Below are 27,499 nucleotides of genomic sequence, written 5' to 3'. Positions count from 1 at the left end.
GTATCTCCATACATCATTTTCCTCTTTCAACTTCCTAATCTTCCCAGTTTCTTTGTATTTCTTTTTATTTTCTCCTGGCTCTCAATATCCTTCGAGCATTCTTCGCCTCTCTGCATTCCCTATCCCTATTCGTTCCTTCCCAGTTTAACTGTCGCCCACTCTCCTTCTTCAACGTCGCCTCCCTAACCACCTCAATCAGTTCATTCAATTAATTAAGTATTTTTCAGTATTTCTTAGTGGAATTGCAGTATTTATTTGCGCAGTGTAACGGTTGGGATACGTTTATATATTTTGGCCATTTTGCAACCCTAGACGTTGTAAAGAAGTTTGTTACTAATTCGTTGTAATACCTTTAACATCAATATGTTTGCTGCTGGCCCTGATAGTGCTTTTATGGTACCATTGTTAGAGTACTTTATAGATTTAGCTTCGACTGAGCTACTATGGTCCCCTAGGATATTTGTGATCATATTTTGGTATTCTGTAAGATTCGAATAGGTTTATATACTCCTATGCTAAACTTTTAGCAGATAAGCTAAGTAGCATCAATATGTTTCCATCACTTTGGCATCATTCTTAAGTGATAATTTGATTTTTGGTACTGAGTCATGGATCTCAATTCAATCAGAATATTCTGGTTTCATGGTCTGAGATTTTGCTATACTTCTATATTTTAATATAAGTTATGACACGACTCCTGAAGATGACCTAACTGATGAAACCAGCGGTGTGTAATAAAAACAATACACTTAACTAAGAGTTGTATTTTTGGCCAATTTAATAACAACGCAATTAAACTTCAAAATGAATAATTTTGATATTGAGATAAATCCAGTGTAAAAGTGAAAAATTAATTCAAAACGTTTCTTTATAGCATAACGTTTTGCAAAACTGGACGTAACTTAATACCAAGAGAGGTACAATTACTTTTAATTATGCACCGGGATTATGAAACGTGCCGAGCTGAAAACGGACGTTTTGGTAGAGGTAAAACGGCGACGATACATAAGTCACGTGCTAATTGGGACAGGTAACGTGGCCGTCGGTGGCGGAGCGAGCGGCGCGGTGGTGAAATGTTACCGCGGCTCTAGAATTACACACTTCCTACTACTACTCATATAATTACCGCCATTAATACGGAGTCGTATATCTTTCCGGACGGGGTGATATAAATCACGAGATTTCGGCCGTCGACAGTTTCGCAACCAGCCCACCGCCAGCAGCTAAACCGCTCCGATGAACGAGATGGAAGCGTTAAGTTTCGCGATGTGCACAGTTTGAAATTTATTAAAGATTAAATTTGTGACGTTTAATTTAATGATTTGTGGTTGGCATGAACTTCAACGTGATTTACCTAACAAAATGGGAAATATTTCGTAAAATTTTGAGTTTCATGAATATTAAATCGATGTTATGGCATAATGATACTGTCTTTGATCAATCAATGATATAACGCATACGAGGTAGTCACTAAAGTGGGTAGTAATTGCCTTTAATGGTCAAATAGAATAACTACAAATGTACACATACCTATATGTATTTGTGCTCTGCTCTTAATGGTTTCATTAAGGTAGATGCATTAATGTAAATATTTAATGTGTATATTGAATAATGGAATGGATGTATATAATGCATAATAAATATGAAAAGACGATATGCAGCGATAAATATTAAAACGAAATGCATTAGTTATCTATCTTGATGTTTTAAGGTTTATGTTTAAATAATTTAGATTCATTCCTCATGTTAGTCTTAATACAAAGATGTCATAGTGACAGTTACAACATCAGCTACATTACCTTGAACAAGGATCACCTGTCACTCCAAGTAACATATGACCTATCTCATTATACCAAATGTTATAATTCCTTGTTCTTAGAACTATTAGAAACAAATTTATACCAATTTCGTATTAAATTAAGTATTCGCCTATTAAATTTTCATAAATACCCAATTTCTATTTCAGTTCATGTTTGAAATTTAGTTTCTCGGTTAGTTTTGGTGATCCGCTTAGGGATGTTCATTGAAGTGTTAAATCAACAATTCGGATGTCGTTCATTTTGGCAGGTTTCGGCTTACCACAAAGTGGTCGCCTACTACTAATCCATAGTTTGGTGTATGTGTAAGGGTATTTTAGTTGTGTGTTGCTCTATAAGGGCACCTTTGTCTAAGTTTACGATGATATACGGCACACATGTTTAACAAGTATTTCATTAAGTTTCAGCTTTGCGCATAGAAAGCTTTTAGACGTATAACATAACGAAGGAAAAGTTGAATTTTAATTAGGTTGGTTCCGTTTTTAAAGCAATTATAAAATTTGTCAGCTTGTAAAGTTGTCACGTAACGCAACATTTTAATCTTTATGATTATTTATGGAACATAAGTGCAATGGATGTGGATGATATGATCAGTTAATTTTCTTGCTGTTTTACATATAGAAAAGTTATATATTAAATTTTACACATTTATAATTAATAAGTTTCTTAGCATTCTATTGATTACGCAATCAAATTTTTTTTAGTATGCAACAAACTAAAAATAGAAATATATATTTGCCAGGAAGCGAAGTAATTTGAATAGGAAATTTCAGATTGCAAGCTGATAAGAACCATAAATTTTATGATATAAGAATAAATCGTTTAGTACACGAACGCGGTTATCACATGATATAACCTCCAAAACGGCCCGATTTGAATCATTTGATTCATTACATATGAAACACAAATCGTGCGTGGATTTCGAAATGAAAATAGATCATAACTTTTTTGCATTAACTTAATCTTCGACCGAAAACAAACAATAAAAAATAAATAGATAACGTATGAGCCGGAAAGAGCTAGTAAAGAGTCACTACTCACCGATTTCCATGTTGATATCCATAATTCGCGCAACTAAACTAAATGTTACCGTAATAAATTTAAAGGGTGACGTCCGGGCGTCGGGACGTCCTGTTTCGAACTGTTGTCCTGCGACGAATCCACCTGTATAGGTGCAGGATAACGCAGGAGCGGTTGCGTTTTACAGGATGGCGACGCCCATGCTATCGGTTCGCGCCACGTTTGACGGAGCCCCGATGAGACCGACGCCGCCGTCGCGACGCCAAACCGGGGCCAGGCGTGCGCAACCTTCACCACGTTTTAATTTTGTATAAACCACAGATATATCGAAATTCTTTCGTAATTAAAAAAATATACATACAATTTTAACTTTTTTTTTTAAAGTGATACAAAATGTTCTTTTTTAATTGATAAAATCAAAAATAAAAGTTATATGTTAACCCCCACGTGTTGCTGATATGAACTGTTTGCTTTTCCACTTGAAATCTTGAAATCTAAGTAATGGACGATATAAATAGATTTTTATGTGGAAAATCTTGATTAATCTTAATTCCATTATGATATTATTGTGTCGAAGGATATTGGGAAAGTCGGAAACCGATGTTTGTAGGATCCCAATAGAATTAGAATAGTGGCTGTTCTAGCCCCTCGTGCGAACATTACTGGCCTCTCTTCCGACGGTTCGGCGCCGAGCTGGCAGGTTTATGTTTCATTTTGCTCGGTTTCCACCGACCGAATATTTTAATTTCGTTCTCTTCTTCATCTCGCAACTAAAATTGTTATTCAGTCCAACTTCTAACTTTTTAACTTTCGAAAACAATGCAATATGTTTATGTATTTTATATTATTCTGGAAACATTCCAGTTTAGAAAATCGGATTTAATACAAAATGGTAATATTTGAACCACAAAAGATAACTTGAAATGTTCCGCATTGCCTTCCCAATCAAATTTATGACCAATTTCTAAATTATAGGGATGTCACCAAATAACAACATAAATCTCAAATTTATTGGAATTACGATTGATTGCTTTCAAGATATGCTGGCTCATGTGACCGCAATCTCCATCGAAAAAGATAACATAAAGGAACAGAAGTTTTCAAAAGGAGAAGTTGTCTTTGCTTACAAGCAAATCTTTAGACCGATGAGTATAACACATCGCAAAAGCTGCGTATTTTGCTTCAACTTTGTTTTAGGTAATTGGAAATGTTATCCTATTATTTACTTGTGCACTTATATTGTCAACAACAGTGGATATAGTACCCGGACCTGCACTTTGATCTGTCCCTACTTCCCTGCTATTGCTAAATTTTCATCCTAAATGATAACCTCAGTGCACCTCAGCTACTAATATTGTTTTCTCAAACTCAAACAAACTTTTGAAGTCTTTAACATGTAGGCTTGAATGACCATATTAATGTTAATAATGTTTGACATCCTGCACATTAATCTCATCCGATCACTTTGCATTTGACATCATAAAGAGTGGTGGATCCAGTTGATTCAAGTATAGTAATGGGATTTGGACTTTAATTTTCTGTGTCAAACAATTCGACTGACAGAAACCTTTTTAATGTAGTTTGGACTAGATTTCACTTAATGCACTCCTTTGCATTCAGAAATCATGTTCAATAACTGCATAAGTAGTCTGCTTTTCAGTTCCATTATTCGATTAGATTGGTTTTTTCTTGTATCTCCACAACCTTGCAACATTAAATAGGAATATAATTTGTGGGGAAAATAAAAGAATATTTACAAGTTTTGTCTTGTTGGATCATAAAGTTAATCAATGAAAGCTCTTAGCATTTGACTCTCGGCTACATTGGTTTATCGTGCATGATAGATAAGCTTATTGCAGAACTTATAACAGGAAGAATACAAATTGTATTACATTAAGTAATACAACATTACGTATTTCTCCTTACACAAATATTCAGTGGTAAGTTTTTTGTTTTTTTGCCACTCTGTGAAACGGAATTATTGTCTGCATTGTTTAGTAACGAATCTTTTTTGTTGTGAATATACTGTGAGTATTTTTAATTTTTTGAAGTGAGTTCTGCAGCTCTCATGATTTCTTAGCCCAGCTAGTATACGAATTGCCTTTTTTTGTATTATAAAAATAGCTTCCATTTCTCTTTATGCACCTCACGCAATAATCCCATACGTCGCTATACTGTGGAAATATGCAAAGTATGCGCTACGCAGTGTCTCTGCTGGTAGGTTGCAACGTATAGTCTTAACACAATATAAGGCATTTGATAGTCGTCTTTTTAAGTCGGATATGTGTTGGGTCCATTTAAACGTTTCCCAAGGAACTTTATGGATTTATCGGTTACCTCATCATTTTGTTTTGTGTAAAAGGTGAGTATATTTGTCTTTTCTTTATTTAGTTTTAATTTGTTTATGGAAAACCAGTGCTCTGCCTTTTCAATGTTTTGTTTTGTTTTTTCTTCAAGCATCTTGATGTCACCACTTCTTGTAACGAAAGATGTGTCATCCGCATAAAGACAAATTAACTCTGTTGGGATACTTTCTGGCATATCATTAATATATATGAGGAATAGTAATGGTTCCAAGATCGAACCCTGGGGCCACTCCTCTCCAAGTTGATTGTTGACCTCGCCAAAAAACTGATTGTTTTCTTCCTTGCAAATATGATGCTAGAAACTTCAATGCATTTTCTCTTAATCCATATTTTTGTAGTTTGCCCAATAATATTGAATGGTTCGCCGAATCGTAGGCTTTGGTTATGTCGCAGAATGCAATTAAAGTGAACTTTTGTTGATCAAAACCGTGGATTATAGCTTTTATTACGCTGAGTACCCATGTTGACGGATTGTAAGCAATTTGTTATCGTTGAGATAGTCTACTGTTTTTTTATTTACTACAGTGTCGAATATTTTTGATATGGTTGGTAAAATAGACATTGGTCTATAGGTATTGCATAAACCTTTACCACCTTTCTTATATATAGGTGGTATCTTCGCCAGCTTGAGCTCTTCCGAAAAAACTCCCTCCTCTAGACATTTGTTTATGACAAAACATAGGTGTTTGCTAACACAGCTGGTCGAAGAGTGTTTCGATACAGCCCCGATTTGAGAGAAGAAAAGGTTTAAGTCTTCGACATTTAATGCTAAATCCTTTGCTGGTGTTTTCCTGGATTTTCCAGTTTCTTGTTTGACAAGTTTGAAAATATTTTGTTATCAGACTGCTTTATATACTTTCCATAAGCATTCATCTTTGCTTGATTTATTTTTTGATGTACTCCGTTTTTAATATTTTGTATAGTTCTTTTAAAGGACTATCTTTCGTGATTTCAATTGCTATGTGCAAGGCGTCTAATTTATTTTTTAATTCTTCTATGTTTTTTGTTTTCCATTTTCGATTTGTAGCATTTGATAATATATTTATGGAATATTTTAAAACTAATTTCCGCGGTATTCGTTTATTCCAGAGATTAATAAATAAATAGAACTAACGATATAACCAACTATTGGATAAGAATTCTTACTAGATTCACTACTAAATAGTAGTACTAAAAAAGTATAATTAGATCCACTTCAATATCTACATAGGCAGTTGACATTTCAATCCAATTATAGTATTAAACTCGCAGCCTACTTTCCAATCTCGTTATTGGACTAGCTTCCTTACTGTTATTAACACTGCATTAAGGACAAACAAGTTTGAAAGTGATTAATAATAACTAGAATACTGTAGATGGCACCATTTAGCTAAATCAATAATATGAACGTCATTCGATATTATTTTTAGCAGACTATGTTGGTTTTTATTTAATTTACCCTTAATTTTTGTTTTATAATCAATCCAATCTGACACAATCACCACAAAACATACAACCCTATTTTTTTTGGTATGAACTATGCAGTCCGAACGTAGGAAATTACGCTCGGCGTGCAAACAATGTGCGGTGTAATATTTCGCGGGCGTACTGATAAATAGGTCATGTACTATGACACACACCGACTACGTGTCATGGCTAATGCCCACCGCTATGATTTACGTCCATTGGCGAATACGCAACGCGGTTTTGTTTGTGTTTCAGAACGGAGAACCAGCTTTGTGTGCTTGCGCTTTTTGCATCGACGAATGAGCAAGAGAGAAAACATGGAATCAACAATAAACCCGCGGGGCTTTACTCGCCATTGTATTCAGCATATTTGTAGCACGTAGTTTTTTTAATGCATGCGTAATGTCCATTTATATTTATGATATAATATTTTTGAACAGCAAAAAAAGTTCGAATTAATTTTGAAATTTGATAGACGAACAGGTGTTCTACAGTTTCCTTTTATGTAATTGTAGTATCCGAATCGACGTTGTTATACGTAACCCATATTAGACCCAATGAGACAATTTGAATGCCCGGAATAAAGCTCTCGTAGCACGGGCGTGGGTCTAATAAAAGGGGGGACCGCAGAGTCCTGGGGGCTTTAAGGTTGAAATGAAAGGACCCAGGGTAAGCCGCAAGTCGTAAGTTACAATTTACTATCTGGATACATTGGATACACATTTAACCTGATACGTGCGTTTCTTCTGCGACAGAAATAAAACGAAATCGTCGTCCAGGTTTTGGTTTTCAACAAACGAATAGCGTACAATGATAAAATAGATTTTAATCTTAATAAAACAAAAATATTAAAAATGACGTTTTGTTGAAGAGAAATTTGTTTTCGGTCGATTCAGCCATCTCGTGAGAAATCCCAGCAGAACAACAGTAGATGTTTGCCAACCTCACGGAGTGAATACAAGCGCTGCTTTGCATAGCAGACGTTGTGTAACACATGTTAGTGCCATTTTAATTTAATTTTGAAAATGGATCGCTTGCACTTTTTATACCTTTTTTCCCCCTCGTACTAAAGTGCACGGACTTCTTCTTTCCTCTTGTTCCACTTCTTTTATACATTTATACACGAATCTTTATTAAAACGGTGTTTACGACGACCGTGATTGATGACGGTATCTTTTTTTTATTTCCTACAGAATAGAATAGAAAAATCTAATTATAAAATAACAAGTTTATTCGCGATTAAATACTATAACAAATTGCGTTGTATTAGATTAATTTTAAACGAATATTGAAATTTATTAATGGAATTAAAAATCTACTATGTGCACTTTACCGTGTACAAAATAAATCCATTTTACAGTTATTTGTCGGGATTCTGTGTATATCTGGCATACGAAACACTAAAAGGTTTTCAGTGTAAAAGTCTGTTTTAGAGATGGTTTAAAGATAAAACGATTTATAGTGTTGTTTTCTTTTTAATAATTTATTTCCTTAAAAATAAAGTTTAAAAAATGGAAATTAAACTAATGTAAGTGGTTGTAATATAAATTAATCGGTTAAAATGAGTTCATTCATAATATTAATGGAATGGAACGATTTATTTTCAAACTAAAATATTGAAATGTATCTATACATCAATTTGTGTGATTAATGATGATATTAATTTACGAAAACAAAACGTTTCGTGATATAAGCAATAATATTATTAAAAATGATTTTATTCACGAAACGTTTGACATATTTGTTAGAAAAAATCGGATTTTGACACGACAATACAATCTGAATGAAACCACGCTCCCCAACGTGACGCAATTCATCGATTTGTTCCCTCTGAAACGCAGTTGGGCTGTACTGTAACGAGGTCAAACAATCCTTACCCTTGTACTTTCTCAACCCTGCCCGTATAAACCCCTGGGTAAAATCTCACCCTATATAATAACAAGATCCTAATCTTACAGAACTAAGTTCAAGGTATTTACATTTTTTTAATTTAAATTGCATGAGAATCTAATTATCATAAATTGTCGTGCTATATCACGATTTATTGTTAATAAAAAAATTAATACCACATTTAATTAATTACGTTAAATTAGTAAGATTTTGTATTTTCAAAAATGGTGGAGGCGCCGGGAGATATCAAAAATTTATTGATTAAGTATCATTAAAAGAATCGATGGGAAATCAAAGTTTAGAAGTTTTATAAAAGATGTCCTTTATGTAGCTAAAAAGATTTTCTTTGAAAAGCAGTTTCCGTTGGATGAGATTTAGTGGGAAAGCTTTGGTTTTCAGTTAGGCGCTTTTACGATTCCCCGCTAGATGGTGCGAGGAAATCCTTCAGTAGAAATTCTTTGAGAGAGATGGGAGAGCTTTCCCTTTTAGTGCAGCTTTTCCACGTTAGGTGGCGCTAGGCGTGTACAAATTTCAAAATAAAGGAATATTATTTATAATGTACTCTATGTTAACACTATATTTAGCACAAAAGGTATTTGTTATAAAAAACTGCCAATTTTTTTTTAAATAATATACCTTTATTGCCGAGGTTGACTCTAACGGTGGAGATGATGAAGATTTAGGATATGAATGGGGGAAAGCTCTTTAAAATGAGGAAGCTAAGGAATATTTCATTATATACAAGTATTTAATTAGATTAAAATTATCGCTTCCACTCAATTACTTTAAGTAATTATGTTAGAAACTTTAATAAATACGATGAAAGATAAAAGCTTGAGTATTTTTTTGTGTTTTAAACTTATAACATTGAACATTGGCCTAAAAATAAAGGGAAATATGATTCAAAATATAATCTTTTTTTTACATTGATATGATATTCGACATTGTCGTCGTTCTTTGTAGTGTTTCAACATGCTAAGGCACAACCTGAACATCCTTCATTATAAAAAATATTACCATTCTCTCTCAACCTTTTGTACTTTCATTTTTCCTGCTCAAAATCGCTGACGTTATTTAACATTTTGCTTTTAAATCAACATTGTATAGTTTTTCCACTTGTTCAATAGTTACAACAGGACTTCAGTAACAAATCAATTTTCTTACATTTTGCTTATAGAACTTATTGAGTGAAGTAATAAAATTCACGTCAAAAGCGTTAACCCTGTAAACGGCTTATTATTTCTATTTCATGCAAAGACAAACATTGGAAACATAAAGTTTCGAGTTGCAGTCATAGACGTTTCTGCTCAAAACACAGTTTCTTAGGAGTCAACGAAGCTGACTAAAAAGTATGATCGAAGTATGATCAGTATGATCATAATTTCCAGTTCTATATTTTTGAGTAAGTTGTAAATATTGATCCTAATTCAACTCTACTGCAAGTATTTGATAACAAACGATTATGGCACAGGTTCAGCATTTGTGCATAAGCTAATTTGGAATTGATCGTCTTCACCAGATGACTTAATCTTTCTCATCACTAATAAAATAGGCATTTTCCTTTATCTTGATATTAGAGTATGAAATGCATTTTATGTTTGATGTAGGTATTTCAATCAATATCGCAAAACTTACAGCTCCTCCCAATTAAGTATCAACTTATCAAGATATTATTGAACATTGAAGCAAAAGTCTTAATGACGAAAAGTAGTAAGTAAAAGTTACACTAATTTATTCTTGGAAATGTATAAAATCTATACCTTACTTTCTTTTTGACCTATAACTCATCTTAATTCTTATAAATAAGCACTCAATAATTTTTCTTTAAATTTTCATTTTCAATTTGCTTTGAATATTTTATACGTTTGGACATTTTCCCCAAAGCTTTTATAAATTCGATTTTCGGGTCGTAATTGTAAACGCAAAGTGGCACTTTGGCGAGGCAAAAAGCGGCCTTTCAATGAGCACAAAATCGTTTACTGCGATATAAATTGGCATAAAACGAGCGCTTCTAATGTTGCGCACCCCTCCGCATGTTGTAAGTGGTAAAAAATACGTCGTCTTGTGCCTTTCATAATACGTCCGGGTGGTCTCATTTCACTGGGAAAATAAACTTTGCCTTTACGTTACCTCCTCGGTTTTTATAGGTACGTTTATGACTACTTATTTTTATTATGTTCAGACGGAGAAACAAATATCGAAAGTTTTTTTTTTTCGTTAAGTAAGTTGAAATATCTTTTCTTTAAAGATTTTTTGAGGTTTTCCAAGTTAAATCCTCCATCAGCATAACCCTTATACGAAATAACCCTTTTTGGCCCCATAAAAAGAAAAGAGATACGTTGGATCTAATACTAGGTTTTCGTTTCGCCATGAAAATAAAGTTTTTCTTGCATACGTGTCTGTGATTTTATGGGTGCCCCAGGTGCCATTTCGACTACACCGCCGTAAAAATTTTGCATTTCTTCTTTATACCTTTACGAAATGAACTAACACCGATATTTTTGATTTACGCTCACAGAAATATCGCAATTTATACCTGTCCATGCATATCTTCAACGTTACAAGTTTATGACCGAGACGCTTTTTTTGCCAAGACGAGGTTCAGCTTCCGAAGAGAATTTATGAACGCGATTTGTTTTTTAAAATATGAACTTTCAGGGTTATAGTTGAGATGATAAATTACACCCTAACTTTTTGAAGGCAACAAAATATGCTGCCCAAAGTTTCAAATGTTTCAACATATGCAATATAATACTTTGACGAAGATAAATTTTATTTTAATTATTATATTTTTAACTGAAAGAAATTGAATTTGCTAGATGCAAATTTGTTTTCGTTTTGAAATGACGATGTTTGCATTAAAATGTAAACAAGAAGAGATAAGAGTAAAACTCTATAACCAGGTTACGTGTCTGATAAAAAAAATCTTTCCCGGGAAGTTGAAAAAACGTAAAAAATAAAAGTTGGAAATCCCCGAGCTGTGTTTGCAGATATAATTCGAAACTTTTCAGGTACGTTTCAAGCGGGAGGCTCGTCTCTCAAAGTTTTGTCCACGTCGCATTCGAAAAGACGAACGAACACTTGGCAAGTTTGAATAAGTTACTTCTTCTCGCTAGGATGAGGCATTTGCAACAAACGAAATGCGATAAAACTAATGTAGGACAACAAGCTTTTCGTATCGATCTCCTTTAAGTTGAGACTTTACAATCGCAACTAAGTAGTAAACTCTATATCAAGTCTAAAGAAGTTGATCCTTTAAAAGTTTTTTCGTGCGTTCATTAAAACTTTTCTATTAAATTTCGTTATAGCTAAATTTTTATTTTACCATAATCACAATATTAAAATTCGATAAATAGTTATATCTAAATTGATTTAATTAAAAATCCCCGCAAAAATTAATTAAAAATCTTTAGAGCAATTATCCCGTCAGCATTTTAATTTGATTTTATGAAACGTCGACGTTGAAGAAAGCTTTCCCGGCTAATGAACATTGTTAATTTACTCCTTCCTTGTGAACAATTAAAAATCAACAATACGACCAACCACTAGTTTAATTTTCCAATTATCCGGTTGCGTTTGTAATTGAAATCTAATTAACTCTTTGTAAAGTTTACTTAAACTGTGGTAGACGAGTAGAGTTTATTTGAATGGAACATTTGTGATTTGTAGTGGTTTAATTAAAAACAAACAAAGGATAATTTTCGGGAAAAAGCCATTTTGGGCATCATTATTATTAACAAAGTATCAAAAACACCAAGATCACGCTGCAACCAGAGAATCAGCATAAATAGGGAATATCAAAAACGACGGGAGAGCAGAAAAGCCTAAAACTAAAAGCTTTTAGTCCTCAGATTTGGTCGACAAGGCAGTGTCAATTTAGAGATAATAGGTGTTTAAGACAAAAAGATGATCATGCCACGACAAAAGAGTTGCACCAAACTGTTTGTCACACTATTTCTGAAATCGCAAATTGAGTCTTTGAGAAAACTCAAGCTGAGCGCATTATATTACAGAACTTAGCCTGGAATTCATGTGTAAATGAAAAATTATTTAAATACAAAATTCCATGATTGTGGGATTCCAGAACTAAGAGTAACATTGACATTGAACGTCACGAAGTGGACGTTGTTATGAACTTTCTTGGATTTTGTAAGTGAACTTAAATTTGTGCTAGGATATTCCAGAACTCAGCATAACCGGAACATTTTGAACTACGTTATGGTTCTTTGAAAACCCAAGTCTCTATTAGATGATTCCAGAAGTCAATGTAGTAAGTATCGGGCACGTATAAATCTTTATCTTTTATACTTGATAACTTTGTGATCAAATCAGTCAAAAGAATAAGCTTTGGAAGTAGTAATTGTTCTCAGTAGTTCTTTTTCCACATACGCTGAAAAGAGATACTTTGTGAAGTCGTGCAAATAAACTGAGTGATCTGCACGAATCTTTTTAGAAAATCGCCAAAATTTTAATAGGATATCTTGAAAGAATTCGATTTTTTGTGATTAACAAAATTCTAAAAGATTTTTTAATTTTCACTCAATAAAATCAATTAAATTACAAATTGAATTACCTCTCTCTAATTAGAATTGAGGTTAATGAATTTTTACATTCAACTATTGAGCGTTAAATCAACCAGAAAATTAATTTTAACCACTACACCATTACCGTAAATGGCGTTCGATAACTAGTTCTCGTTTGGTAAAATGCACCATTGGAATAACGTTTTTCCGCTAGATTAAATAATTAATTTTTTGAAATGGTTCACCGCCAGCTAGGTAATGTACCGTATAACAGAGTAGACATCGTTCGGAAATAGCACAAGAACTTGAGCGTGACCCAGCTAAGCACAGAAGAGGTCTTTCAAGGGTCGCTCTCTCCACTTACTTGGTTCTACGATGGTAATGGGAGGCCATTGGCCGAACTTCCTGGAACTTTGTTAGCACACCGAGATGGCCAAATGTAAATTCAAGTCGTCGGTACGGGGTCATTGTAATAGTTAGAAATGACTTTTGACGTCCCTAAGGGCCTAACTGAAATGTTCAGATAATGAAGCCTGCAGAATCCCCCTCTCGTCGTAAATGATTACTCGTTATCAAAATAATTTATGGAATTGTGGAAATAAAAGAAAATATATATATTGACAAAATAAATATCCCCCCCTCGTCTTTATCTCCTTGATTGAAGCCGTTCAGGTCTAATACAATCATAATCCCTCCCTTATGAGCGAGGAGATAGCTCCAGATAAGTTTTTAGGGGATAACACTGAGCGACCTTTGAAGTATACGCTTTTCGAAAAAGATGAGAACGTAACGAAGGGAGAAATAGTCGATCGGCATCGGAGGGAAAACGTTCGAGTTTGGGGAACAATTCCAAAACTGAAATGGAAGAAAAATAAAGCGGGCGGCTCGTATCGAATTTATGTGAAGTTCGAAAGAAAATTGAAAAGCAATTTTAAATTTATTGCTATCTCTCTCCCGCGAGAAGAGGTATGCACAGCGCCGTTCGTTCAATTCGCGTATACGTATACAGATTTCAGGCGACACACGACGCAATGTAAATATTTTAGAGACGGATCTTAAATTTAAATTGAGAGTGACATAAAACGTCCTGTTTTCCCCTGTGGTATTCTTCGAAAAACCATTGGAAAACTATTGGAGATACCTTTGACAACCTTTATAGTTGAGAAAATATTTAGTGGGATTTATGTAAAGTTTGGTAAAAAGACAATGTAAATTCCTGGATGAGAGATGTCTAGACAGCACAATTATGATGGGTTTTCGAAGGTCCGTTAATAGGGTATTTAGAAAATTTAATCCAAAATGCAAATCCTTCCTTCGACGGACGGCAACCTAACGCGATTACCGTCGGTCTGCAGGATTCCCATTATCTGCATATATTAGCTTCTAGTCTTCCGTACACGCGGGGGGGAAGGAATAAATAACTGAAATTGGGCTTACAAAATCCATTAAAGCGAGGTCAGATGAGCCGCTAGTTTTCGTCAGGAGATAAAACTGCATGGTTGGCGGCGCGGCATTTCCTCTGGGATATATTGCGTGATGAAAGTGTGAATACGTGATGAAAACCAGCTCGCTATCTTGTATGCATCCCGACACGAAGAGAAGAGCCGAGACGAAATGCAACCGCCGCCTTCTGTTGAATGTAAACTTAGCCGGGCGTCTATATTAAACTTTTCCCCGTTTGTTGTATGCTGGATATACAAAAAAAATCAAGCTTAATTTTAATTTTAAATCGAAACATCACTAAAATGTAAATAGTTAATAAATTAAGGCTAAGTAAAAGAGATGTAATTAAACTGAATATACTACTTCATTCGTACAAGAGTTGCAATCTAATTGCTTGATTATTGAATCTTGCTAACGGACGTAGATTCGAAAAGGTAATTGACTTCGTTTGAACTAGTGAGTTCAAATTAACTCTTCTAATTACAAGCAATTACGTTCAGCTAAAATTCAACAGTAAAAGTTTCTACATGCTTTCTAAACTGTGGATGTGTAAATTCGAAATTAGTTGACTGTTAGAATTTCTTCTTTCTGAATTCTTTTTCACTCGTTCTAAAGTTAAATTCCATAAAAAGTCTTGCAAAGTTTTGCATAATAAGTTACATACTACAGTTTAAAACCTATTTGTCTAAAGCCTTAACGATGATTAATACTACAAAATAAGATAGTTTGGTGTTAAAGATCATTTGAAAGAAGGTACATTCAGTTTTAACTTTGAAATCGTGTAGAATAACTTTCCACTTTAATGTAGAAGCAGAAAATGAGCAAAATAAATGTTGCACTCGATTAAAGCAATGTTTAAAAGTAGGGTGGAGAAATGCATGAGGTTATGCACAAATATTTTGGATTGCACGCCTTTGCATTAGAAGATTCAGAGGATGTCAAAGAGAAAGAAGCATCTTTCTGATTAAGGTAAATCGGATGGGAAGCATTTGTGCCGTACCTAAAGGTCGTAGTTAATCAATAGTTTAAATCCATCAGACAAACTTTGCAAAAAGCAGCCTCGCTCCAATCCTTCGGCAACACATCATCGAATACTTCTATGACTTTATTAGAAGCGGTCCAACACTATCCCTGAATATTTATTCTTTTTCCTGTACGCAATAGAGAGCTTCCTATCAATTATCAAAATTTGAATAATCGCCAGCATTTCCATTGTGTTTTTCTCTGCCTCAAAGTTAAACTGCCACTCCATTGCCCACATTACTTACTTGAACTACACTTAAACCATCTACAGAAGTTAACAGGAGGATTTCGGGAAGACTTGTAAATCTTACAAATCATAAGTAAAGTAAGTAAACAGCAGTTGATATCATATATATTGAAAGAAACAGAAATGTGAACAGAAATAGTACTAAATGAAGTTGTTTAGATGTTATAGCGAAGTATCACGTGGCTAGTAACACAGTGATTAAAAAAGGTAATATTTTCTATCATGCTAAACTGGCAATATCACCTCTTTCTTCATATATAGCAAGTGTTAATGCAGGTTAAAATTGTTTAAAATCAAAACTTGTGTTGGATCGTCCTTACTAACTTTCATGTTTCCTTAATAATATAATTAGAGGAAAATATTGAACTGCAAAACTTAACTTTGAAATTGACCTTATATCATCTGGATGAAGATGGAGCGTTTAAATTTGATGAAATTCCAGGTACATCACTTGTGTTATAATTATGATGATACTTCGTAAGAGTTGAAATAAAATTTAAAAATATTTTCTCGTTGGAAATTACCATTTCGAATTAATCCAGTTACGAAACAAAATTTCCATTTCGTTGAACCGTAATTACACAAGTTTTGAAAACTATCTCGCATAAACGGAGTAAAGCAGCACAAAATTCAACAGTTTTTTGAAAACCCAAATTAGAATCCTCGAATTTTAAAACGATATCTTAATATAAGTCATTTCGTATCAACTCCGAAGCCTAGTTTGCATATTTCATAAGATCCATTAGCCTGCGGTTCTCATCTCTCCCCATCTAACTTATTTATACCAAAGTTGTTGTCGGTGGGGTATAATTAAGCGATTAAACTGTGGGTGTATCTGGATGTAACGAAGGAGGACGGAGAATACTAGAATAATTCGGCTCTGTCTTAAGATCGCTAGGTCATTAATTAGTACCCCGTTGATCATCAGCTCCCGTCGGCTTAGGGTAATTACTGTTTTCCGGTCTGGTTTTATTTGTACCAAGTCATGTTTACCATTCATCAATGTCCACCCTTCGTGTTGCCTCGCTTTACAAAATTAAACCGAAATTTATATTCTCATTTTCTTACTTAGAGAGTGTCAAAAAAAATAAATGTGTGTTTTAGTTTTTAATAGGTTTATGTAATCCATTTACAACGTCAAATGTATTTAAATGCCATTCGCGTATTTCCCGACCGCAACGTAACGAATTATCCCGCGGGATAAAATTCACAATCCTCGGGAACATGGAGTCCTGTTTTCATTTAGGCAATTAAATTGCAGACAACTCGGCCATTTCACGCATACCAGTTTACGTTGCATGTTTGCCACAATATTTTAGTCCCTTTTATTAACCACCATTTTTAATTAAAATACTTAATATAATTTTATAATTAAAATAATTAAAAATGGAACTGCATTATAATGTTTTTTGTAAAACTATTTCATTGTTAAAACAGTATGGTTTCGTTAACATAAAGAGAACGATCTTAAACCAAATCGAATAACCATTAAGATAAGTGATGGTGATAACGAACACATTACCGGTTAGTTAACGGTTCATAAAGGTTTTGGGGGATGCCGTTACCTTCGCACGTGCGATTCCTGAAATCGTACAAACTCATCTAAGCCCATTTATAATATTATATCGTCGAAGCTTCGCTAGGCATTTTGGTGTGTATCGATACATGAATATTAAATTAGGATCGTTCAAGGAAACCTAAATGTTACCTTTTCATATGATCATAAATTCGTGTATCATTTATCAAGGTTTAATATTAATGTGTTTGTTATAAACGGTGTATTTTATGGATCCCTAGTGAATCAATAACAATAATTCGTGTTTTTTTTTAATTTAAAACCCCATTAACATTAATTTTCTTTTAATGTAATAATTTATTACAATTTACATTTTAGTGTAATAAATTTGAACTTGCAAATGGAAGCGAATACACAAAAAAAAAACACTTTCATTAGAGCAAACCAACAATTTTTGCCTACATTGTTATCCGATTTAACGAAGTTCTCTCTTCGCATCAGGATGAAAATCCGAAAATCGTTTCGCGAGTGGAAAATGAAACGGGAAAAAAGAGTTCAATTTTGTTCGTAGCCGTTGTTTATTGTGACAAAAAAAAATAATGGAAAATTGCCGCTCTCATCAATTTCAAGCGGGTTTAATTGAATAAAAGTATCCGGAAAAGTTCTTTCTTTGTACGTCGAAAGTGAAGAGAGCGCGAAAAGAGGTTGATGTGAAAAACTCGGTTGGGATCATTTATTTCGAACTGAATTCGAGTGGGGAAAAGAACGAGGGGGTGAGTGACAAGAGAAACGCCTTAAAGTGTTATCAGCATCATTAACCCTTGTTTTCAACCTATTTAAGTTATCAATAGTTCTATTTATCGATTTTGTTATTTTTATAAAAATTGATGTAAATTAATAAATTATAGAAAAATCTTGATATAACAGACTTTCTAGTTCTAGGTGCAGTGTTAATTCTAATGTTAGTGTTCGTTCTTGTTTTAGTTGTTATTCAGAGTTGGATTGTTATATATTTTTATGGAACTAATACTAGAAGTAACACTAGACCTAGAACTAGAAACATTCGGGTTTAGCCGCACGTCTCTCAAGACGGCTAAAGCTGGATGATTCTAGTTCTAACAGTGCTAGTGTAAAACTAGAACTAACACTATCCCTAGAACTAGAATCATTCGGGTTCAGCCGTCTTGAGAGACGTGCGGCTAAACCCGAATGTTTCTAGTTCTAGGTATAGTGTTAGTTCTAGATTTACATTAGCACTGTTACTAGAATTAATACTACACCTAGAACTAGAATCATTCGGGTTTTACACTAGCAGTGTTACTACATAGAACTAACACTATCCCTAGAACTAGAATCATTCGGGTTTAGCCGTCTTGAGAGACGTGCGGCTAAACCCGAATGCTTCTAGTTCTAGATATAGTGTTAGTTCTAGTTTTACACTAACGTTGTTACTACTTTAGTTTGCTTAAAATGCAAATTAAAAATTTTTCATATAACGAACTTTTGGTTATAACGCACACTCCGTATTTGTACCATAAATAAGATATTTTTCTTGAAATAAATTGATATAGTGTTACTTTTCTCACTTCTAAAACCAAGAGATCCTCTATTTTACGATTTCAAGGGTTCTCGACAGGCTTCAGCACACTTCAAAGCGTTGTAGCTAAGTCCTTACTCCTTACAGTCTTTACGCGGGAGGGTTGAAACTCGTACCAACGAGAACGAATTCAATAAGTCAGGGTTCGTTCACTGGAAATAAATAAGGGTACAAATTACTCGTCTACGTTGTCCGTTTCAAAGTCTCTCGTCGTCGTTTATTTCGTATGGCAAATAGTCTCTTAGTTTAAGTCTCTTTCAGTAGATATCTAATACATTTTGATTCCGAAAACATTTTTGAAACACAAAGAAAGAAATTAGGGTGTAAAATCAAATTAGATTTTGTTTGCGAAAATTAAAGGATAACGGATAGGGTTGTTGAAAATATTGCGGCTTTGAGATTATAAAGGGTTATTAGAACCCTTAATAATTCAAATTTCCTCTCATAATTACGACACAAAGAAGGTGCTAAAATGGGTTTACATCATGCGAGAAACAAAAGGGTTTTATGGTTTTACCCCTTAACGATACCGCCGGGTCTCGTTCAAAATCATTTTTATTTCCAAAATAGATTAACAACCAATTTTTTTAGCTACTTTTACAAATGAAACGAGTATATCACAATTATCGAGGTGCTTTTCGTAAGCCGAGAGACCATTTCGACCCATTAGAAGTAAGGAATTACGGCCGTGGATAAACTGAAACATGCGCTTAACAACAAATATAAATGCAAAGGTGTCGCGTAAATAACGATTTACTAGAGGTAGTTATTTTGCGACCTGGAAATGGTTGCTCGTTGTAATTGCTATTTGTTAACTAAAAATTATAACCCTTTTTAAAGGGAATAAGTCTCAAAAACATATTCTTCGTAAAAAAAAAATTTTAAATAACTTTTTTTTACCGCTCGTAAACCAACGGCTGTGTTGGTAGTAAAAATTGCGTACAACGTAACGAAACTCATACGAATTTATGTCAACCGAAGTAATAAGAAGGAAAAGTTATAAAATCAAAAAAGAAATTGGAGTTATAAAAAACAAACGTTAAAGGTGGTCAAAAACATATAAAATCGAGTAATCACACAGAAAACATTTCTCACCACTTTCAAGAAGAAAATTTGAACGTTCAAAAGACAGAAAGCTTTATGTGACACGGTTATCGCAACGTCGAGGGCGATTTCTAGTTCCTCTTATCAGTGACAACTACCCCGTCGAGGCGATAACAGCTAACGAGCTTCCTACTGCTATCTCCTTCACGTTCAGCTCGAGTTGAACCATCAGCTTGATTAGTCGGATTTTCTTTACTATTAGTACGACTGACCAACGTATCAAATGATTCGAATAAAAGAAAAAAATACTATTAAATCTCGATATAACAGATTAATACGTCTGTTATAGCTAAAAGTTCGTTATATGAAAAATTGTGTTAATTCTAGTATTAATTTAATAAAAAATATACAACAATTTAAAGCTGAATAACAACTAAAGCTAGAACTAACATTGTTTTGAGAGCCGTACGGCTAAACCCGTATGATTCTAGTTCTAGGTCTAGTGTTAATTCTAGTTTTGCATTAGTACTGTCACTAGAACTAACACTAGACTTAGAACTAGAATCATTCGGGTTTAGCCGCACATCTCTCAAGACGACTAAACCTGAATGTTTCTAGTTCTATGTCTAGTGTTAGTTCTAGTTTTGCACTAGCACTGTCACTAGAAATAACACTAGATTTTTAGAACTAGAATCATTCGGGTTTAGCCGTCTTGAGAGACGTACGGCTAAACTCGAATGTTTCTAGTTCTACATCTGGTGTTGGTTCTAGTTTTGCATTAACACTGCCACTAGAACTAACACTAGACCTAGAATCATTCGGGTTTAGCCGTCTTGAGAGACGTGCGGCTAAACCCGAATGATTCTAGTTCTAAAAATCTAGTGTTAGTTCTAGTGACAGTGCTAGTGCAAAACTAGAACTAACACTAGACCTAGACGTAGAATCATTCGGGTTTAGCCGTCTTGAGAGACGTGCGGCTAAACCCGAATGATTCTAGTTCTAGGTCTAGTGTTAATTCTAGTTTTACATTAGCACTGCCACTAGAACTAACACTAGACTTAGAACTATAATGATTTGGGTTTATTCGTCTTAAGAGAAGTCCGTTTTAACGAGGTCCGTTATATCTAGGTTTAACTGTATTAAATTGTTTTTTACAGTAATTTTTTTTATTTTTCAAATCATAAAAACCATAACAATTTGTATTCGATTTTATTGGATTAACAAGAAATTATTTTACATGGATACAATAAACCCGATCTTTATTAGATTTCGATAATGGTATAACAGAAAAAAAAATTCCATCGGGTTTTTCAAATTCGTAGTTTGCTGAAGTCATCTCAAAAAAAAATCGATATATCAGCAAAAATGCACATACAGGTCGACGGGAAATTTGCCGCGTCACGTTCAAGTGTTACGTGGTCAAATTTCGAAATGCGCTCCTGGTTGGCCTTCAATCTTCATCCTTTTCGCCCATCCTTTTTGTATCGAGTTAAAACGAAACGACCCGAACGGAAATCGCGGCTGAAACAGTGCGACGCTGAAAGAATTACATAGAAGTTGTTTCGAAAACTCTCCTCGAACAGTTGACCCGTTAGAGGAATTTATCTCGGAGTTAATACCGCAACAGTCCATGGATTAAATTTCGTGTGCGCTCAACCAAAAATTTAGCGAAATAAAATAAAAAAAAAACCAGATGAGAATTGACGAGATAAATCATTTAATTCCGGTTCGTTGATCCGAACGAAATAGATCATTCCTGTTTCAACGACTCTTAGAATTCATGAAACATTTATTACGTTTAATCATACAAGTAGTGTTGTTTTAACACATTATCAAAATTTTAATAAATTCCCTAGGTAGAGGAAACTTTTTGCGTCAAATAAAATACCCCAACAACTCCCGAGCGAACATTTCTTATTTAAAATATGTCGGTAAACATGCCACAAAGCGACCTCGACTACGTGACGTAGTACGTTTTCGTAGTCTCCTTCATACAAAAAAGAAAACAAAAAAAAGTTGTTTAAAGAAGAATATAAGGCAAACACCGGTAGTAATTTACAACAGTAAGCGAACCTCCCCCGAGAATTTTCCATCCATTTCGACTGCCCCAATTCAAACCCTCTCTCCTTTGACCTGCGTAAAACTGGAAACTAAATTGGAATTTATACGTTCAACCCTTTTATAAATAAAATGAATATCTTTATGTAAGTTAAAGTAATATCGATAAGGTTTTAGTAGTTATTGTAAACACGAAAAATGTGTGATAGAAATTTATTATCTCTTTCCATTTTAATTTTCCTTTATTGTCTTGGTCAAACGCTTTATTTGGCACTATTTATCTAACTCGGTTGAATTGAAGCGCTCTCCTACATGAAGATAAATAACAATTACTTGGCAAGAGGACCATCCTATACTAACAAAGATCAAGTATTAGTCTACTTCTACTGTTAAACCTCTTTATATATAACTTGAAATTTTGGAAAACAAAATTAGGTAGAAAAAAAATATATGTATTTTTTATCTTAAGTGTTGTATCTAAACATCACGTGAAGGTATATTTCAACCGATGTTATTGTATTGTATTATTTTATCCCACAAAAATAATGAGTTCTTGAACAATCCGAAATTTTTTCCCAGATTATAAAAATATACCTTCGCTCAAAATGTGTTGTATTTTTTTGATTATTTTTAGTACTTTTTCAATCAATACATGTTACCGAGTATCAAAGGAATATCAACCTTTATAGTAGAAAAGGGGTCAAAACACAAAACATAGTAGCCAGAATAAAACGTTACTGTAGAATGAGCAAATTGAACGTTAATTGAAAGCCAAAATGCTTGATGACTGGAATATTATCTCATTTATTTAATAAATACAGATTTCCAATGGAAGTTTTTCAGAATGAATCATTAGATGAAAAGATTTAAATAATTATAAGCTAAACAATTACGAACGGAACAAAACTTAACGTTATTATTTAAAAATTGGAACGGTTTGCAAATTCTGTTTGAGTATACAGGTTGCACGTTTTTGTGAAAACCAGGAAAAGTATTCTCGCAAAAATTACCGAAAATTTCATCATTCATTATTCTTGGCAGAAAATATGAACTCCATGATCAACGTCTTTCCTGATTTTACTATAATAAAAGGATTCTCTTAGTCCAGGTTTTAGACCAGTTTGTTCCAGGTTATGGATACAAATTGTATCTTCAATAACATCTTTAAAGAGAGGTTTGGGTATGACGGCTATTTCTTGTAACAAATTTGTGGTGATGAAAGAATTTTTAACATCTTGTCTTGTTGCTGTCATGTAAGTTTTTGAGGTTGACTGGTATATAAAGTACGTGTTGAAGTGATACATCATGCAGTTAGCAATTGCAACTGCAGGAACCTATAGCGCTTAATTACACATTAATACTTCCGAACTTTCTGCCACTTCCATCACATAATTTGTCACTTTCTTCTTGAACTTCTCCCATATAATACTTATATAAAGGAGGTGAAGAGATATCATATTCTCTAATTTTTGACCATGATGTGGTTCTCACCCTGATCGCTACTACTGGCTACTTTATATTCTGCTTTACCTTTTATTTTAGTTTTCAGACCCTTTTATCTCCTCCAGGCTTCTCTAAGCTTGTCTGGAAGTTTTATCTACGTTATTCTGTCACTATCACGATGTTTTTTCTTTTTTCCTTTTTGAAAATGCATTTGGGATTCACTTTTGGTAAAACACGTATCCTGAGGAGTGAATATTGATTAACCTTGTATATGCATACGAGCAATCCTCAAATTACTGGAACAAGGTTGGAATGGAAAGGCTGAGGGTTCTTTCAATATGGCATCAAACGATATTTGAAAAACAACCAAACCTAACTTATATAAAATCCTAAAAGTTGAATGGTATCGTTTACAAATAGTAGGAAAGCGCAAACTCCAAAACAAACCAACCCAACTTCAACAACTCAACTCAACTCTGTTAAACTATGCTTTATGAAGATTAATTCCGTAAATAGCATCGCAATAGTTTCCGACCATCTGAATACAAGGCTTTAACAGTATTAAAACAGAGTTCGTCATAACGTGATGTAAATGATCTTAATTCAAAAGATTAAGAGATTCAACATAAGTTGATAATTTTATTTCTTAGATTAGAATATAATGAAAGTAAAACATTTTGAAAAGATATATTTAAGACAAATTAAAAAATGTATGCAATTTGGGTTTTAAAATAAATTAAAAAATATTAAAAAAATTTCTCTTTTAGGAATAATAATTATAAAGTTATTTAAGAAAGTCGGGCAAAAGTAATTTTCGTCCGTTCTCTGGGTGGTACAGAGTTTTCCTCCCTCTTAATATTGTACCCAAGGGAAAACCTCACGTACAACGTAAAATATTATGTAAGCACATTAACCCATTTCTGTAGGGTTGTGTGCCGCAAAATTACTGAGGTAATCAATACTTTCTTTACACTTGAGTGGAAACGTTCTAAAGAAAAATTTATTTATAAAAAAGCAAAAACTTGAAAATAAAGGGTAAAACGTTGTAATAATTAAGAGGGATATAACCGTAGAATAATTCATAAGCCGACTCATTGTTGAGATAAATATAAGCGGCTTGGATTGTTTTCTTCTCTTGGCAGGTATTAAGGATTAGTAGTCTCTAGGGGATTTTCGAGGCGTTTACACAGAGACATCTGAAGCTGTACTTCAATTTAAATAGAATTTCATTTCCGAAAATTATGTAAAATTATGCAGGGCATAGCTGATCGTGACAGGAAGTTGAATTGAAAACGTTAACCATTACATAAACTACAAAAAAATGAATCAAACTGTTTCGGTCCAACAAAAAAAATGGTCGTGGTTTAATCTAAAATCTGAGAGCACAATTTAGAAACACCCTTATCTCTAAAACCTTTTCGAAATTCCACGCAGTTATTTTAATTAAAGCGCATTAAATGAAGGGCAAACAATTGCGGGAAACAAAAGCGTCCGGCATGGGTCTACTTTGCTCTCGGTGAATTTGAATGGAATATATTAGGGAGGTAGCAGGCTAGAATGCAGATAAACTGAGGAAATGCCGGACGGTTTCCAGATGAAAGTGTCTAGTTGTGTGTACGGGACAATCGTAAGGACAACGATGCCAAAAAGGGGCACACAGAACTAAAACTCGTAACGCTTGGTTGTCCTTTCAACTTTACTACCACCTGGAGTTTCTCGTAAAAGAAGATTTTAGTTATGATAACAAATCTTTTTATAAAAACATACGTTTTTCTCAAATATATATAAATTGAATTCAATTCCATATTTAATTAATCCCGGAATGAATTTTAATAGAATCCCAAAGCTGCATTACTTTTTTTCCCGCAGGTAAACAATTTCTTCCGCGCACGTTTTTTCCCTTTATTTTCCACTTTTGCTAAACCGCAGGATGAAACCCAGCCGCTTCTAAAATCTACGTGGTAGAAGAAGCGAAAAAAGGAGAAGAAGCTCGCTTTATTAATGAGCATCCAAGAATGGAATGCGAAATGCCCCCTTCTGGCTGGTGGAAATTGTGCCTCGAAATAATTTCCTCTAGGAAGATTTAACGGGGCGATATTTTAACATTACGGGGTCGCAAAAAGATCCGCCGAGATCTCATTATACCCGCGGCGTCGACTCTTTTGGGGCTTCTCTATGAAATCCAATATGCAATCGCACCACTTTCTTTGCTCGCCTTAGAAAGTATTATTTTCCAAGCCCCGAAGGTGGTTACCTTCTTATTATCCAAGTCGTTTAGTATCCCAGCCACGTAAAATGGTTATTAAGAAAACCTAGAAAGCTATATTTTTGTTGTATTAGATTCAAAAGTTATTAAAGTAAGAATATTAATTACTTTTTGAAGAAAAAAAAGTTGTAGTAGTTTTTCTGTTTAATATACACCGACCTAGATTTTGTATGCTGAAAATTTTCTGAAAACCATGTCAAGGATGTTCTCGGCGTTCGTATTAAAATAAACCTGTTGACTTACGTAACTTACATAACTTGAAGTAGCCAATTACTTGTAATGACGTGTTCTAATTAAATATTAATAATAAAAATAAATTTGAGTTGTATTTGATTTATTTTATAAGCTAGACGTTATCAGAACGTAAAGTTAGTCTTTTTATACACAGATAAATCGGAAAAATTGCTCGCCAGACCGGCGCCTTTACCATTTCTGTGCCCGTTCGCTTTTTTTTTACGTTATTTGGAATAGGTCCCTTCTCTACGTCCCATAGGTTTTACGAGAAGGAACCCAGTGATGTGGAATAATTTCCAAGAAAACCAGCCAATCTGTTCCACATATTTCTTCGGTTCGTTTTTAAAAGCCCCAAAGACGGGAAGCTTCAAGGAATTCGCCTTTATCGTCGTGTGTTCTCGATATCGGTCAACAAAAAAAAAACGAAATTTCTTATCGATAAATGAGAATAAAATTGAACGCTGAAATATTTTTAATTTACCGAGTAAATAATTCCATTAAATAGTTTCTGATACACAGTACAACCTCAATACTATTAATATTATTTATTTACATAATACAGTTAAATGTTAAAATTGTATGAATTCGTTGTTATTTGCAAGTTGTTAATGGTTGTTATTGGGGCATCGGAAAATATTACAAAAAAAATTTTCAGAACAATAGTTATAGCAAATTTGATTCTTAACAGTATTGCTCTCTTTCAGTTTTGTTCTGAGATGCTTCAATATTGAGAAAAATACGAAAATATAAACATTGGATGAATTTGTTGCTTTTTCAAGTTGTTAATGGTAATACTCGAAAAACGTGGCATATTACAAAACAACTTTTGGAACAATAGTTATCACAAATTTTATTCTTAACAATATTGCTCCCTTACATTTTTACTTTCAGATGAGTCAATATCAAGAAAAATACGAAAATATGAAAATCGGATGAATTTGTTGTTTTTTTCAAGTTAATGGTAATACTCGGAAAACGGAGCATGTCATAAAAAAACTTTTAGAACAAAAGTTGTAGCAAATTTTATTCGTAACAATATTGCTGTGTTGCACTTTTGCTCTCAGATGCGTCAATATTGAGAAAAATGCAAAAATAAGAAAATTGGATGAATGTTGGTTTTTTCAAGTTAATGGTACCATTCTGAAAACAGAGCATATTACAAAAAAACTTTTGGAACAATAGTTATTACAAATTTTATTCTTAACAATATTGCTCTCTTGCACTTTTGCTTTCAAATGCATCAATATCAAGCAAAATACGAAAATATGAAAATTGGATGAATTTGTTGCTTTTTTCAAGTTAATGCTAATACTTGGAAAACGGAGCATATTATAAAAAGACTTTTACAACAAAAGTTGTAGCAAATTTTATTCGTAACAATATTGCTGTGTTGCACTTTTGCTCTCAGATGCGTCAATATAGAGAAAAATGTAAAAATAAGAAAATTTGATGAATTTGTTGCTTTTTTTAAGTTAATGGTACCATTCTGAAAACAGAGCATATTACAAAAAAACTTTTGGAACAATAGTTATTACAAATTTTATTCTTAACAATATTGTTCTCTTG

The 27,499-nt window shown here is 33.6% G+C and overlaps 1 protein-coding gene across 3 annotated transcripts in view; it reads right to left on the bottom strand.

Annotated features, from left to right (window-relative positions):
- The window catches only part of LOC111427738 (Schwannomin interacting protein 1), a 92,897-nt gene that overhangs the window by 30,071 nt on the left and 35,327 nt on the right, over positions 1-27,499 (bottom strand). Inside the window, exon 1 of one of the 3 annotated variants that reach the window (XM_023062996.2) lies at positions 2,859-3,044. The exons of the other annotated variants lie outside the window; for them this stretch is intronic. The gene's annotated coding sequence lies outside the window, so the exon portion shown is untranslated. Of the gene's footprint in view, positions 1-2,858; positions 3,045-27,499 lie in introns of those variants that run through there. 3 annotated transcript variants of the gene reach the window in all.

This window comes from Onthophagus taurus, chromosome 6, assembly GCF_036711975.1.
Source record: "Onthophagus taurus isolate NC chromosome 6, IU_Otau_3.0, whole genome shotgun sequence".
Taxonomy (NCBI): domain Eukaryota; kingdom Metazoa; phylum Arthropoda; class Insecta; order Coleoptera; family Scarabaeidae; genus Onthophagus; species Onthophagus taurus.
The sequence above is the reverse complement of the archived record's forward strand: the minus strand, read 5'-3'. Positions and strand labels throughout refer to the sequence as shown.